This window comes from Aethalodelphis obliquidens, unplaced genomic scaffold (genome assembly GCF_003676395.1).
Source record: "Aethalodelphis obliquidens isolate GAN/ISIS:26980383/991018 unplaced genomic scaffold, ASM367639v1 scaffold11, whole genome shotgun sequence".
In the NCBI taxonomy this organism is placed as follows: Eukaryota; Metazoa; Chordata; class Mammalia; order Artiodactyla; family Delphinidae; genus Aethalodelphis; species Aethalodelphis obliquidens.
The window spans coordinates 7,393,792-7,409,106 of NW_020837955.1; the positions used below are offsets into that span (position 1 = coordinate 7,393,792).

The 15,315-nt window shown below is 37.5% G+C and overlaps 1 protein-coding gene across 8 annotated transcripts in view; it reads right to left on the minus strand.

Annotated features, from left to right (window-relative positions):
* SGMS1 (sphingomyelin synthase 1) overlaps window positions 1–15,315 on the minus strand; it is a 290,635-nt gene that overhangs the window by 146,297 nt on the left and 129,023 nt on the right. For all 8 annotated transcript variants that reach the window (XM_027111924.1, XM_027111917.1, XM_027111915.1 and 5 more), the window contains one exon: window positions 3,383–3,422. The gene's annotated coding sequence lies outside the window, so the exon portion shown is untranslated. The remainder of the gene's footprint in view (window positions 1–3,382; window positions 3,423–15,315) is intronic.

Consider the following 15,315-nt stretch of genomic DNA (forward strand, 5'->3'; position numbering starts at 1 on the left):
GCAGGATCTCAAAGAGGTATTTGCAACAACCATCTTCACTGCAGCATTATTCACAATAGCCAAGAAGTGAAAGCAACCTAAATGTCCATCAACAGATGAATGGATAAAGAAGATGTGGTATATACATATAATGGAATATTATTTACTCTTTAAAAAAAAAAGGAAATCCTGTCATATGCTACAACATGGATGAACCTTGATTGAGGACATTACACTAAGTAAAATAAGCCAATCACAAAAGTAAATACTATGAGATTCTACTTATATGAGGCATCTGAAGTAGTCAAACTCTTAGAAAATAGAACAGTGTTTACCAGAGGCTGGGGCAGGGGAAAAAGGAGAGTTGTCCAGTGGGTGTAGTTTCAGTTTTGCAAGAAGAAAAAGTTTCAGAGACCTGCTGCTTAACAATGTGAATATAGTTAACACTACTATACTATACACTTAAAAGGCTAAGAGGGTAAATTTTATATTGTGTTTTTAACCACAGTAAAAAAATTAAGGAGATTATCCTGGATTGTCTACACAGATTCAAGGTAATCATCCTTAAAAGTGAAAGAAGTAAGCAGACAGGAGGTCAAAGAAATGCAACATGAGATGTATTTGACCTGCTGTTGCTCCTTTAAAAGGGAGGAGGGGGGCCGAGAGCCAAGGAATGCAGCTGGGGAAAGCGAGGGAATGGATTCTCCTCTGGGAAGGAAGGCAGCCCTGCAGACAATCCTGACTTTAGCCCAGCAAGACCCATGTCAGACTTCGGACCTACAGAACTGCAAGGTAATGCATTTGTGTTGATTTAAACAACAACCAAAAAGGAGTTAGAACTCCAGATCTTCTCCCCAACTAGTAGAGCCAGCCTAACCGTCCTTACTTCCATAAGAGGAAGCAGTTTACTCTCTGGAGAAAACCATACAGCAAGACTTCAGACTCAGAAACATCAGATAAGGTTGAAATAGAGGCATCAAGAAGTCAGCATTACAGGCTTGGATGGTGAGACGTCTGGCCCCCTCCCCCCACATGGCTCCCGCAAATCCTCACAGGCCAGCTTTTACCCCACAAAACAGTGAACAGAGGATTCCGTTATGGAGAAACTGAAAGATCCAAGAAAAAAGATTTGCAGATTCTGATGTCTTGGAGACAGTAACTCACACGTCCAGGTTCCTGTCCAAAAAGCCTATAGTGAAGTCCACTAGGTAAACAAATTTCCAGTCCACTTTTTATAGTCTCACTCGCAAATATGAACAGACAACTAAAGTCTCACCATTAATTTGAGTAAAACCTCTAACATTAAAATCAGGGGCCGAGGGACTTCCATGGCTGTCGAGTGGTTAAGATTTCACCTTACAACGTAGGGGGTGTGGGTTCGATCTCTGGTCCGGGAGCTAAGATCCCACCTGCCTTGCAGCCAAAATACCAAAACATAAAACAGAAGCAATATTGTAACAAATTCAATAAAGACTTTAAAAATGGTCCTCATCAAAAAAAATTTTTTTTAATATATTTATTTATTTATTTTTGGCTGTGTGGGGTCTTTGTTGCTGTGCTCTGGCCTTCTCTAGTTGCTGCGAGCAGGGGCTACTCTTCGTTGCGGTGCACGGGCTTCTCATTGTGGTGGCTTCTCTTGTTACGGAGCATGGGCTCTAGGCTCACGAGCTTCAGTAGCTGTGGCTTGCTGGCTCAGTAGTTGTGGCTCACGGACTTAGGTGCTCCGTGGCATGTGGGATCTTCCCAGACCAGGGATCGAAACCACGTCCCCTGCATTGGCAGGCGGATTCTTAACCACTGCACCACCAGGGAAGCCCCCCCAAAATCTTTAAAAACAAAATAAAATAAAACCAGGGGCCAAAACAAGTTGATAAAAAGGGGAAACAGAGGAAAAAGAAAAGTTCAAAAAGCAGACAGAAACTGCAAAATAATTCAATTCATATTCTCAAGGGAAAAGAGAAAATATTGTATCCATGAAATAAGAACAGGTTCCCATTTTTTTAAAGAAATATTCAGAGGCCAATAAAAAATTAAATTTGAAATTAAAAATATGCTGACAGAAATTAGAAGTTCAAAAAATACTAAGAAAACCTCTCAGAAAAAAAGAACAACACAGAAAGTTAGAAAATAGCTAAGAAATAGACATTAAAAAATTACAGAATCAAACCAGTAGGTCCAAATATCCAACTAACAAACTGACAGAAAACAGAGAAAAGGGTGGAGGAAAAGGAAAATTACCAAAGAAATAGTATAAGAAAAATTTCCAAATTAGAGGACATGAGTTTCTGAATTGAAAGGACCATGAACATCAACAAGCCGTAAGACATATGTTCCAATACGAAAGTTCAGAATTCTGGGGATAAAGAAAAGAGTCAAACATTTTCCAGAGAAACAAAATAGTTCACATACAACCAACTAGAAAGCAGAATGGCCTGAGACATTTTAGTATGTCTTGCAAAGCTCAGTCATAAACAAAGTATAGTCATAATAAAGCAAACATTAAATATGTATTTAACCACAGACTGTAACATGACTGCAAGAGACAGGAAGAGTAGATGTGTACTGAGGGTAAAGAGTTGTGTATGAGAGGTAAATCCTCAGCAGGAAATCAATGTGTATGTCTAAAATTTTAAAAGAAATCAAGAAATGCACACAGTGCGCTATTTAGAAATAGGTAGAAAATATAACTAAAAGAGTTGAAAAGTACCATCTTTGGGTAAAGGAGTAATGGGAGTATAAGAACAACAGGGAACGGCTGCTACAGTACTAGTTTAATTTTAAACAATGTACATGCAATTATCTCAAAATAAATAAAATAAATGAATAAATGGATGGAAGGAAGGGAGGGAGGAAGGGAGAAAGGAAGGAAAGAATATTTAACAAGGCAAATCTACAAACTGTTACACAGTGGAGATCTCCTATGTTCATCTACACAGAAAGAGTGAAAATAGCAACTATTCTAACATTATGCAAATACTTTCTTGTGGCTTGGAATAAAATTTCCAGTTATAGCACCATACATGAATTCCAAAAGTGCTGTATCACAAACAACTAAAATGATAACATGCTTGGCAAATGGTACTGGATGCTTCAAAAATGTGACTCTAATAATGAAGACACTGACATCAAATATGTATGTAAAGAGTTGGAAGAAAATTATTCTGAAGTAGGAAAGAAGTATTAATTGTAATATTATGTTTTATATAAATGTGATTATTAAATATACATGTGTAACTAGATTAATTAAATGGTATAAGTATGTACTTGACTATTACATCTATATCCCCAAAACATTCCTTATATGTTCAAGTTGACCACAAAAATTGTTTTGTTCTTCTCATGGGAAAACACGAAAAATGTAAACTTAACATAAAAGGTACATAAAGAAATTAATTCCATTTACCTGAATCCCGTTATTTCTCTTTATCAGTCTTCCTTCCAATCTAGAAGAAAATAATAAGTAAATTAAACTGCATTCTTCTGGTCATGAGCTGCTTATAAGAAAAAAAACTTAAACTATTATTTACTTCTTGTTCCCTAGCCATAGCAAAAATTGTTCTTTCCCATTTCTCAGCTAATTTCTGGCTGTCATGGTACTCAGAGTAAGCTTTACAAAGCAAAGCTATGCAGATGCAAGTATGTAAAGTCAAGCCAATAAAAAATTGCATTCCAAGTGTAACTAACGGTATCACGAGTTCTAGAATCATATATTTTATAAATTATCTTCTCACCATTCAGCTAAATAACCGCTGACAATACAGAGCATGAAGGCATGTTTTCAAAACATAAGAATTACGTAAAAAAGGAGTAAAAAAGGTAGCAACATGTTTATATTCAGTATCCTGGGATAAACTACACACCATATAAATGTTTATGATCAAAGAGCTTATAAATAGACTTTAATCCACCTCATCTTAAAAGCTTAGAAATGCTTCCTCATTGAATTTCACAAAAGACTTTGTCAACTAAAAATGAAATATAGCCCTTTGAAAATATATATGTGAATATACATGTGAATTACGGTACCTGCAGAAAGAGGCGAAAAAGTACCCTTTTAAAAAATTAATAAACATTTGTATTAATATATTTTATACTACAGAAATCTTGAGTGGCTTAATTTTCCTAAAGTGAACACATATGTGTAACCACCACTCTCCCCAAAGATCACCACTGCCATGACTTTGAACACCACACACTAGTTTTGCCTGTTGGATCAAGGATCTGTCTGAGAGTCTAAGAATCTCTGCATCTGGACCAAAATAAAATGCAAGAGAAGCAAGTAGTCACAGACTGCAAGAAGATATTATTTCAGAAAGATGTTGATGTGTCTGAGGAAGATGTTTTGACTGGTTGCATGGTTGTTTGAAGTCAACCTGCAGGGTCTCCAGAGACCGCAGGAAACAGAAGGTGTTTTATGATATAAATAGCAGGGAAAGGGCCTTTCTTCCTATTGTCCAGGAGGTATGTACGGTTGGAAGTGACATGTGAGAAGCAGGAGCAGAGGGAAGGGGGGAGGGGGACAAGGGAGTTTGGACCTCCTTTCTATAGGTATAAAAACACCTATAAAATAAAGATAATTACCAAACAAGTATGTTTAGTCTACTACTAGTCTAACAAGCTAGACCAAGTTACTGACGCATCATCTCATTTGATCTTCCAATTGCTCTGAAGACAGCATATCTTATCTGCCTGTAGACAGATAAGGATATTAAGTCTCAAAGCAAAGTATAGTGCACAAAGTTAAACAGTTAGTAGGTGACGCAAAGCTGTTCCTCTTTACAGCCTGTATGCAGACACCAAAAACAAAAAGGAAAATGTTCACAGAAAAGAAGCCATTGTAATTGGATACAGAATATATTGTATTGTCTTTGCCCATGAATCATTATAAGAAAAGAACCAAGTAATTCAAATTCCATCAAGTCTTTCTGCTGAATTACCAAAAAGGTGAATGGTTCTGTTACGTGTAAACTAGGCGTACTCATCTTTCTGTACCTCAAAGGAGAAATTTCAAAAGAAATCCTTAAATTTCACAAGGTGTAAATTTCTGACATGTTAACTTGTTTTATCCACTTTGAATGCCTTGTCACTGCAAGTGTGGAAATCTAAAGAACATGATGTCCCTCAGAGAAAGTCACAGATACAGAAGGCAAATTACCACCAAAAATTATTGAGGAACCTATGATAATGTCACCTTCAAACGATACACCACACCTGCATGAATATCTAATTCTATCGTAAGTACATTCAAAAAAGCGGGGGCCAAAATGAGAACACTCTTCAAAAAGGGAACTTTCTAATCTGCTACTTGAGAGGGAGAGGAAATAAAATATCTAAAAAGAGTTGTTATAAGACTATGTGATAAGGCCTTCTTGCATCCTCACTGATAAATACAAAATAATATGTCAATGTCAATAACTATGATTGTCAGACATCATGAAATGTCTTCACATTTAATCCTGTAAGAACCCTGCAAGCAGGGAAAGGTTAGGATCACCAATTTATCAAATGCAGACACTGGGCCCAAACAGGTCATATAACTTGTCCAAGGTCAGAAAATTGTCCAAGGTCAAAAACTTGTCCAAGACTTCAACGCGAGGAAGTAGGAAAAGGTCCCAAATCAAGTAGCGTTGAACGCCAAAAACAGAGGACAGTTCTGGCTTAAAGATGATAGCAACCAAATCTGCTTTCCAATTCCAAATCATTTAGTGATTCTTTCACTATTTTCCGGTTTCCAATTGTTTTTGATGTGTCCTGAGCAAAGGATATCAACGTGCCTTCCTTCTGCGAGACGGGGGGAGGTTTCTTGTTAGCCAGTGGCTTGAGGACAGGAAATAAAAATAGGTCTGGATGGACTCTTTTTATGGATTTAGATAACTGCTAAAGCAGCCGAGAGCTCTCTGGTGATTGTCTGTACCAGCTCTGGCACAGGGAAAGCATAGTAAAAGCTGCAGGCTTGATTTTACAGTGGACACATGCTGTGAACATACCATGTGAATTCTTTCTGGGACTAGTGAGTAAGAGAGTTAACTATGCTCACCTTGCACAGTAAAGCAGGAAAAAAATTATCCAAATTACACTTAGATGGCCGTGGCTTTAAACTTTCAACTAAGACTGAGTATAGTAAGGCAAGAATCTTTGTAGACATTAACCCAGTGACATTCAGAAGAATATTGGGGGGAGTGGGGACAGAGTAAGGTACCCTTCCCTTATTTACAATAATGCTGGTATAGCAATACCCAAACTCCTGTGTTTTTACTACTGCTGACTTCCTCCCAAGAAAAACTACACTGACGTAGGAGAAGATTCAAAGTAAAAAGGAATGAGCCTCGGGAGCAAAGCTGAGGAAGGAAAAGACTCAAGTTCACAACATTCTCTAAGGCACGGCAAACTCCTACTCTACAAGTCCTTTCAAGGCTTATGACTCCCTCTTAGGTCAGGGAGGGCAGTGGTTCATCTTGCTAGGTGGCTCACAGACATAAGACACAGAAAGGGCAGCAGGTATGCTTCATTTTTTGGCAGCCCTGTCCCAAACTGAATTATTGTAATTCAGTTGCTTCTTCTCAGGGGGAAAACGGTATGTAATTATACTTGAATACTATAGTGAGACCAGTAACAGCACGTGACCAATTTAATTATATTTTCCTATTTTTATTAAATTTTCTATTAAAATTATACTTTATTAGAATAGGAAAAACCACTGAAAGTGTCCTCATTCTCACTCATAAACAGAGTGCTATGCAAATTAAATCTTACTTTAAAAGAGTTCAAAATCCAAAGTACAATAATAGAACCTTTTCTTTCTCGGCTTGGCTTGGAGAAGAACCTTTACAGTCTTAAGACTACAGTTGCGGGACCTCCCTGGTGGCGCAGTGGTTAAGAATCCGCCTGCCAATGCAGGGGACACGGGTTCGAGCCCTGGTCCAGAAGGATCCCACAAGCCACAGAGCAACTAGGCCCATGCGCCATAACTACTGACACTGCACTCTAGAGCCCGTGAGCCACAACTACTGAGCACGTGTGCCACAACTACTGAGCCCGAGTGTCTAGAGCCCGTGCTCCACAACAAGAGAAGTCACTGCAATGAGAAGCCCGTGCACCGTAACGAAGAGTAGCCCCTGCTCGCCACAACTAGAGAAAGCCGAGGTGCAGCAACGAAGACCCAATGCAGCCAAACATAAATAAATAAATAAATTTATATAAAAAAAGTAAAGTCATAGATGATAATTAAAAAAAAAAAAAAGAAGATGACAACTACAGTTGCAAAGCCCCAGGCATCCTGTCTAGTTTATGGTGACTGCAAGTTGCAGTCTCCTGCTGGAGATACTGCAAGGCTTCCTTCTGCTAGCAGCTGGGACCAGTGTTCTTCACCAGGGAGAACACGTCCAACCACACTCCAGGGAAGTCTTATTCTCCCCTTCGCTACAGTACATTCTTACTGTACAGCTCCTTGAGGGCACGAGCTACACTTGACCAGTGTTCTGTAAGATGTTACAGAAAAACTCGAGCGAACTTTTTGGCCAACCCAATATAATGCTCTCAGTACCTAGGACAGACATTGGTGAGCACCCAACAAAACCCTACCATGTTTCTCTGTTAGCAATTATAACAAATCAAGCCCTCAGTTCAGCCACCCTTACTTTTCTCGCTTAGTCATTATTATCAAAAGTGGATTACTACACGCCCTCGAAAGACTTAGTCATTGCTAAATGTTTGCCCCTGCAGTTCCCTATAATGTCCTTCGCCTACCCTGCTCCCCACACGGTTAGTCCATGTCTGTCACGGGGCTTAGTAAGAACAATGGAAATAAGCATACTTGCAATAATGAAGGAATTGTCCACATGCTCTTTTCTGACTTAAGAACTTTTTTCTCAAAATATTATATGCACACCAATAAATTCTGGATTGGTAATTATGTCCACATAATATTTTATTATAATTTACCTTCCAGTAAAACCATCTTTACACAGTCTTACGTCACTATCAAAAAAAGTTTCAAGTAAAATAGAATCAAAAACTATAACGCCTTTAAAAATTATCTAAAACACATCTAATCTATCATTGTCCAAGCAGTCTCCCTCTGAAACAGTCACACTTTCTCCCTAACTACTCAGAAAGTCTCATAAGTTATGCCATATCCCAAACACACAGTATATACAGGTCAGCAATGTAAGAACTACTTTAAAAATGAATCCAAATGCCTTGCCTTTTGATTCTGGATTCTTCTCAGATATTGAGAACAAATATTTCATGGAAATTCAAGGAACTCACAACAATGAGAATTTTCTAATTTCCTTTTTAAATACTTTGCAGTAACATTAGAGCTTCAAAAGAAAATTCAGCATGAATTGTCAAACCAAGCTACCATAATAAACTTTGCAAGTCACAAAAACTGTATTTTGTGTTCCTAAAAAAGGCAAAATTTAGCTGGCTAATAAGAATATAAGATGAACTAAAAAGAAATCCCAAATGTACTCCAATATAGAAACAGATTAAAACATTAAATCCAGTGCCAAGGGAGATTATGAGAAATGTTTTTTTAACTGAGAATCAACTAATTTACTAAAATTGAATTTACAGAAGACATATCACAGTGTCAGTTCACCCACTCCTATTTCTGGGGGATTCTACCACACCCAGGCTCAGTTGCTTTTCAACTGCCATCTTCTGTATCACATGATTCAAGTCCCTACACACACAGCCATAGCTGATTGGACCTGGAGAAACATCTGACCAAAATGCAGCCATTCATAGGCTGGCCAGGAGCCTTCAACTTGCATTTATTGGCTAAAAAGTTGGGGCCAGCCAATCAAGATTCTCTGCCTCAAAAACTGGAATTAACAAACTCTAAAGGAAATTGCCAGTTAGATATTGGGGTAAAAGGTCAAGAGGCACACTCAGGGTCAGGGTAAGTGTCATGAGCCAAGTCTGCCATAGAAAGTGAGAGCTGAACCTGAACCACTTCCTAATCTGGGATTCTCAGGAGAGCTACATCCTGATCTCCACCTTCACCCCCTCTACCTTTTCTTGAGTGAAACTAACCTGGTTTTTGCAAGCAAAAAATTACCGAAAGACAGAGCCTATGAAAGTAACCTAAATTAAATTTTTATGTGAAGACCTACTATTGACATGTTTAGTTAGAATTAAAGCACTTATTTTTACACTAATTTAAGGAAGTGAACAGCTCATATCACTTAGTAAGAAACCTGAGGTCAAATTTTTTTCAACTCCCTCTTCCTTCTAGACTTCAGGTTTCTCACCTATAAAATAAGGTCAATTTATGAGAAGGTCTATAAATCCTTTCCTATGGTTTATAATCTCAGTACAGGCAACCTCTGGCAATATCAACACATCCCTTTCAGACCAAGGAGGATTCTAGTTTTGGGCACAGTTTCTGAGCAGTGGTGGAAAACATTCTGTATTACCTGGGCTGTCACATGATGAATTTTCATCTATTAAATTCATAATTGGAACTACAAATTTTCCTGTAAAGACTCTTAAAATGTGTCACTTCCCAGGCTATCCCATTTGTACACAGAATATTAGAATTTTATATATTGTTTTCAATTGCTCTATTTTTCATTTAAAATATAAAATGATACTACAATGCCCTACCTCTCCCTTAAAGAAAGTAAGAAGCAGAGAGTGTTACTTGATTGGTCATTAGAGGAAATACTTAGATCAGATGGTGCTACCACCTTAACCGTAATACTTTCAATACTCCACCTGGGTGGAGTGGGGCTTGGAGGAGGAATGGTAACAGAACAAGACATTGGAAATCCAAATACCCATTTTAAATATTCTTGTCACTCAGTTTTGAACAAATTAGAAGAGCATTAATCTCAGAGTCTGAAACTATAAGTACTCAAAGAATGAAATTGCTGGAAAAGTATTTTTTTAATGATGTCAGGAAAAATCGTCCAAGATTTTGAAATGGACAAAAGAGAGTCCTAGGTGTCTGTCCCTTCAGTGAGTGCTAGACATCACCCAGAGGGCCTTCTGGGGATTTTCTGAGTCAACAGGGCTACGCACCTTTGACCGACTATTATTTTACACCTCCATAAAACAGACAGTAGTTCCAAATAATTCTTATCTCTAGCAATGCAAATAAAATTTGATCTGCCTGGAAGGAAAGATAATCCAAACGTTATGTTTTATTGCTCTTTCTAAACCAATTTTGTTATCTATTAATAAATTCATTATAGCATTCCTTTTTTTTCAGTTCTTCAAATTCTCCTTTAATTCCCTAAGTTGAACAAAAACTATGATATACGTTCATTTTATACCTACATGCAATACTTTTTAACTTTTTGAAAATTACTCTTTAGCAATGATGATGCATTTTAAAAATCGCTCTGTTATAAACACCTAGAAAAGAGTTTCCATCACTCACAGCAACTGGTCACAGCATAACCTATCAGGCTATGAATAACTGGTCTGTGCTATTTGGGAGCCAGATCCTTGCAATTCAGTGACAAACAAATGGCAATGACATCACAGCAATTTCACCAGTAAAGCAAGTTACGTTCTCAGCCTTTTATGTACATCAGTGGGTAGCAAGCCTTGAATCCCAATGCTGTAGATGTATATCATGCATCCACTTCTTAATGGATACAATGTAAATAAAATCCAAGTAAATCCACATAGAAAACAGTGGTGTGCACGCACGTGTGTGTGTGTGTGTGAGAAAAACACAACTAAAAATACAGTCAGATCTTGATACTGCGCTGCATGAGCTATTTGTATATTTTGGAGATTAATCCCTTGTCAGTTGCTTAGTCTGCAAATATTTTCTCGCATTCTGAGGGTTGTCTTTTCATATCGTTTATGGTTTCCTTTGCTGTGCAAAAGCTTTTAAATTTAATTAGGTCCCATTTGTTTATTTTTGTTTTTATTTTCATTACTCTGTGGTTTATGTCAAAGAGTGTTCTTCCTATGTTTTTCTCTAAGAGTTTTATAGTGTTCGGTCTTATATTTAGGTCTTTAATCCATTTTGAGTTTATTTTTGTGTATGGTGTTAGGGAGTGTTCTAATTTCATTCTTTTACATGTTGCTGTGTCATACAGAGTGAAGTAAGTCAGAAAGAGAAAAACAAATATCGTATATTAACGCATATATGTAGAATCTAGAAACATGGTACAGATGAACTTATCTTCAAAGCAGAAATAGAGAAACAGACGTAGAAAACAAATGTATGGACACCAAGGGGGGGAAAAGGTGGGGGGGATGAAGTGGGAGATCGGGATTGACATATATACACTACTATGTATAAAATAGATAACTAATGAGAACCTGCTGTATAGCATGGGGAACTCTGCTTGGTGCTGTGTGGTGACCTAAATGGAAAGGAAATCCAAAATGGATTTGGATCCAAAGCTGATTCACTTTGCTGTACAGCAGAAATGAGCACAACATTATGAAGCAACTATACCCCAATTAAAAAAAAAATACAGTTAGATCCATGCAACAAAGACAAGTGGGACACATAACCTACCAAGTTAAGCAACCCCATTTATTCAGAAAAAAATAATAATCTTGGTTGCAATCTGTTGCTCTTATTCTGTTGCTTTTGTCCTTAAATGTTCTGAGCTAAATAGCTACACGTGTAAATTAGCAAAGCAAGGCTCATATATGCAGGCAATTTTTTTAAAAAATTCTTGGAACCTTTAAACTCCTCAAAACAGGGGGCTTAAATTAAGGTTCTCTACTCATCACTTGATATGACTGCTTTAAAGGAAAAAGTACAGACATTAGCAGAAAACAGGGCCAAATGATTCTACTTTACAGAAACAGTGAGTAGAAGTAATTGTATCATTCATTTTTCTAAATGCTATTTAAAAAAACCCATCAAATGAAAATCAATAGGAGTTTCCTGATATAAGTAAATTTGATGCATGAAAATATATTTCCACTAATGATTTATGCAGCTGAAATCACTTGCAAGTCACAAGTCTCTAAGACTTAAAATAAGTCATTGTAATTTATAAAATGTGATTGAAATATACTTTTCAAGACTTGGACAACTATTCAGGAAACCATTTAAAGTTTCATGCACATGTAAAACTACTACTGTTGAAACCACATCCTTAGGTTTGGAGAACTCCAAGTTTCATGCCACTCCCAGATCTGTGCAGGGACCTCCTTAATGCGTAACGTCCTTTTCTCCTCCTCTTCAAGGACTACTCTTTCCTTTCAGAGCCTCATCCACCCGGCTCCCCACTCCACTGAAGTCAGTCAGATTCCACTTTTTAAAAACCCTTCTTTGGGGACTTCCCTGGCAGTCTAGTGGTTAGGTCTGCAGGGGGGCACGGGTTTGATCCTTGGCTGGGGAACTAAGATCCCACATACCGCGGGGGCCAATAAATAAATAAGTAAATAAATAAAAACAAAAACCCTTCTTTGGCAGCAATTACCTTTGCTCCAGAATTTCTCAGAACCTTCAATATGCTAATGAGCACTGAGAATCTCCAAGAAAGGTCTGCAGTAACATACTCCTCTCGCTTCTCAGAACTCCAAGGACTAGATCTCGGAAATTAACATCCTAGGGAAAATGATGCACTTGGCTTGGTTCTTGAATTTCCTCCACTGGGTTTATTTCTCAGCCAAGAGTTAAGTGTCCATCCAGGCCAGCCACATGCAAAGACAAAGGGGGCCTCACCTCCTAAGTGTCATCTGAGGACGTGAAGAACTGCCCGAGATTCATTCATCCACTCACTCGCTGCCCTGTTTTAAGTTTGCATCATTAAAGTAGTAACAACCATGGGCTACAAAGCATCGCCTGCCTTAGGAGACCTGGTTAAAACAAAAATCTTTAAATGGCTCATTTATCAAACAATAAAGTGGAGACTTAACTGCCCAGATGAGAGAAAAGTGACTTTCTAGGCTCATTTTTTGTTTTCTCTTTTAGTAAGTGAAGATCTTCCTGAAATATATTACATTTTTTTCTTACTTTCCCCGTTTACAAAAGTAACAGATGTTCCCTGAATGATATTAGAAAATAAAGATACTCACAGACAAGAAAAATTACCAGTAAACTTAGCCGTCAGTCAGAATCACTTACGATTTTGAAATATTTCTTTCCAGCCCTTCTTTAGAACACCAGAAGGACGAGGATTTCTGTTTGCTCCACTGGTGTATATACAGTTTAAATAAATACTTTTTTCCTCCCTGTATAAATTTTGTGTATTTTTGGCATAATTTCGTGTATTTTGTATACTTTTTATACATACTTTTGTGTACTTCCTGTTTTATAAATTCATTCATTTTACAAATTTAGGACTATACACATTGTTTTATAATCATTTTTCATGTCACAACATGTGGACATGTTTCCAGGCTATTAAACTATTAAATATTCTTCTGCATTTGCCCTCTGCCCCCTCCTCTATTTTGAGATGGTTGACTCACTGTTTTGTGGAGAATTATGATTCCCCCCCACCCCAACTTTTAATAATATTTTTTTATAAGAGTCACCCAGATTCACTGTAAAATGTTGGAAAATGCCGTTGGGTTTTACCAACTTGAGGATATATATACATACTACTTTGTAACTTGTTTTCACTCACATTATATCCTAAACATTTTCCTGCCTCCTCAAATATACTTCCGAGGCTATTTACTGATTTTTGAAAGAGAAACAAGAAGAGTACTCAGAACCCAATTTCACATGATTGTCATGAGTCAAAGGTCATCATTAAGAACATCAATTATTGTAATACACTATATGTACATAAATCAGGATATCAGGAGATGCCCTAAGTCTGTTCTGTTTTATTGGTTTGTTTGTTTGTTTGTTTGTTTTTTAAGAGCTCTCCAATATCAAGCTTTTTAATCAGTGGTCTCTCTTCCATGAAAGTAAGAGAGACATAAAATAGCTCTCAATCAGTTCAAGTGTCTGCCAAGTGAGTTATTGATTCAAACAGATTTTTCCCAAGCCATGTTCCTACTCTAATAATAATAATAGTGAGGAAGAAGAGGCAGATGAGGATGAGAAGAATTATTTTCCTGTTACTATAACTTGGGTGATTTCAAAACAACTTCTACTATTTCTGAATCACTAATGAAAGGTGTATGTCAACAGTTTCAGTGAACTTTTCCACAGTCAGTAAGAAATGCACATCCCTCAACACCTCCAAATTTGTGTAAGAGCATTTATTTAGAGGAAGTTCACTCCAGCATCTGCAAATTCTCTCCCAGTATTCATCAGAAGACATTTCTGCATTGGTCATAGTTTCCTCAAGTGCTGTGACTTAACTGATTAACCAACATTTGAGGCCCAAGAACTCCGGGACATTAGAGATGCTTTTTTAAAAGATATAATCATCTGATGACCCTCCTGCATAATAAATCAACTTCTTCATTAAATCCGTTCCCAAAAACACATTCTATATTCCAGAGGCATACTCGTAAATGAATGAGACTGATACCATCAGGCAAAGATGCTACCAGAACTAACCTCTAACCCTGATCCTGTACAATGGACAATACAGTTGTATAGTGTCCTAAGTGGATGTAGTCAAGTAATCTTTTGTCTTTTATTGAAGATACAGAAAGAGTCTGGAAACAATCAGCACCACAAACAACTGGCAAAATCTATGCCCAATTCATCCACAGAAATGAAAACTGTATCTGCCACACAACAGGCACTGAACAAATTTTCTGAACAAGTGAATGTTCTCAAACAATAACATTTTTCATTCACCAAAAATTCTTTCCTCCGAGATATGGAAATATATGTATATGTATAGCTGATTCACTTTGTTATAAAGCAGAAACTCACACACCGTTGTAAAGCAATTATACTCCAATAAAAATGTTTAAAAAAAAAATTCTTTCCTCCATGAGAACCATCAGGGTTAGTACATATGAGATTATTCAACCTGCCTCCTATTCTACTTAAATCTGGGGGGAGCCTGCACAAACACCTGCTAAGGTAACAGTGACAAGTCTCACCAGAAGTGTCCAGTTTTCTCAGCATTATAAAACTACTTAAGAGAGAGACCAGGAGCAAGATACCTTTTCCAAAATAGCCACAAACTTGTCCTGCAGTTCCATGGTAGGCCTTTTCAACTCAATTACATCAACCCTCCAAATGTTGCCCTTTGAAAGGTCAAAATCACTCATTAGAAAACAAACACAGCTCAATCAAATACATTTGCCTGAAGCAAACTGAGAATTCGAAGAAATGCCAACAGGCTCCGCACAAATAGGGGTTGAGTCCAGTGAGCTGCCAATTTTTTTTGACTTTGAGAAAGTCTTTTCTGCCACCTCTGTGCTTCAGGGTGGGTAGAAAGTGTGTGTGTGTGTGTGTGTGTGTGTGTGTGTGTGTGTGTGTGTGTG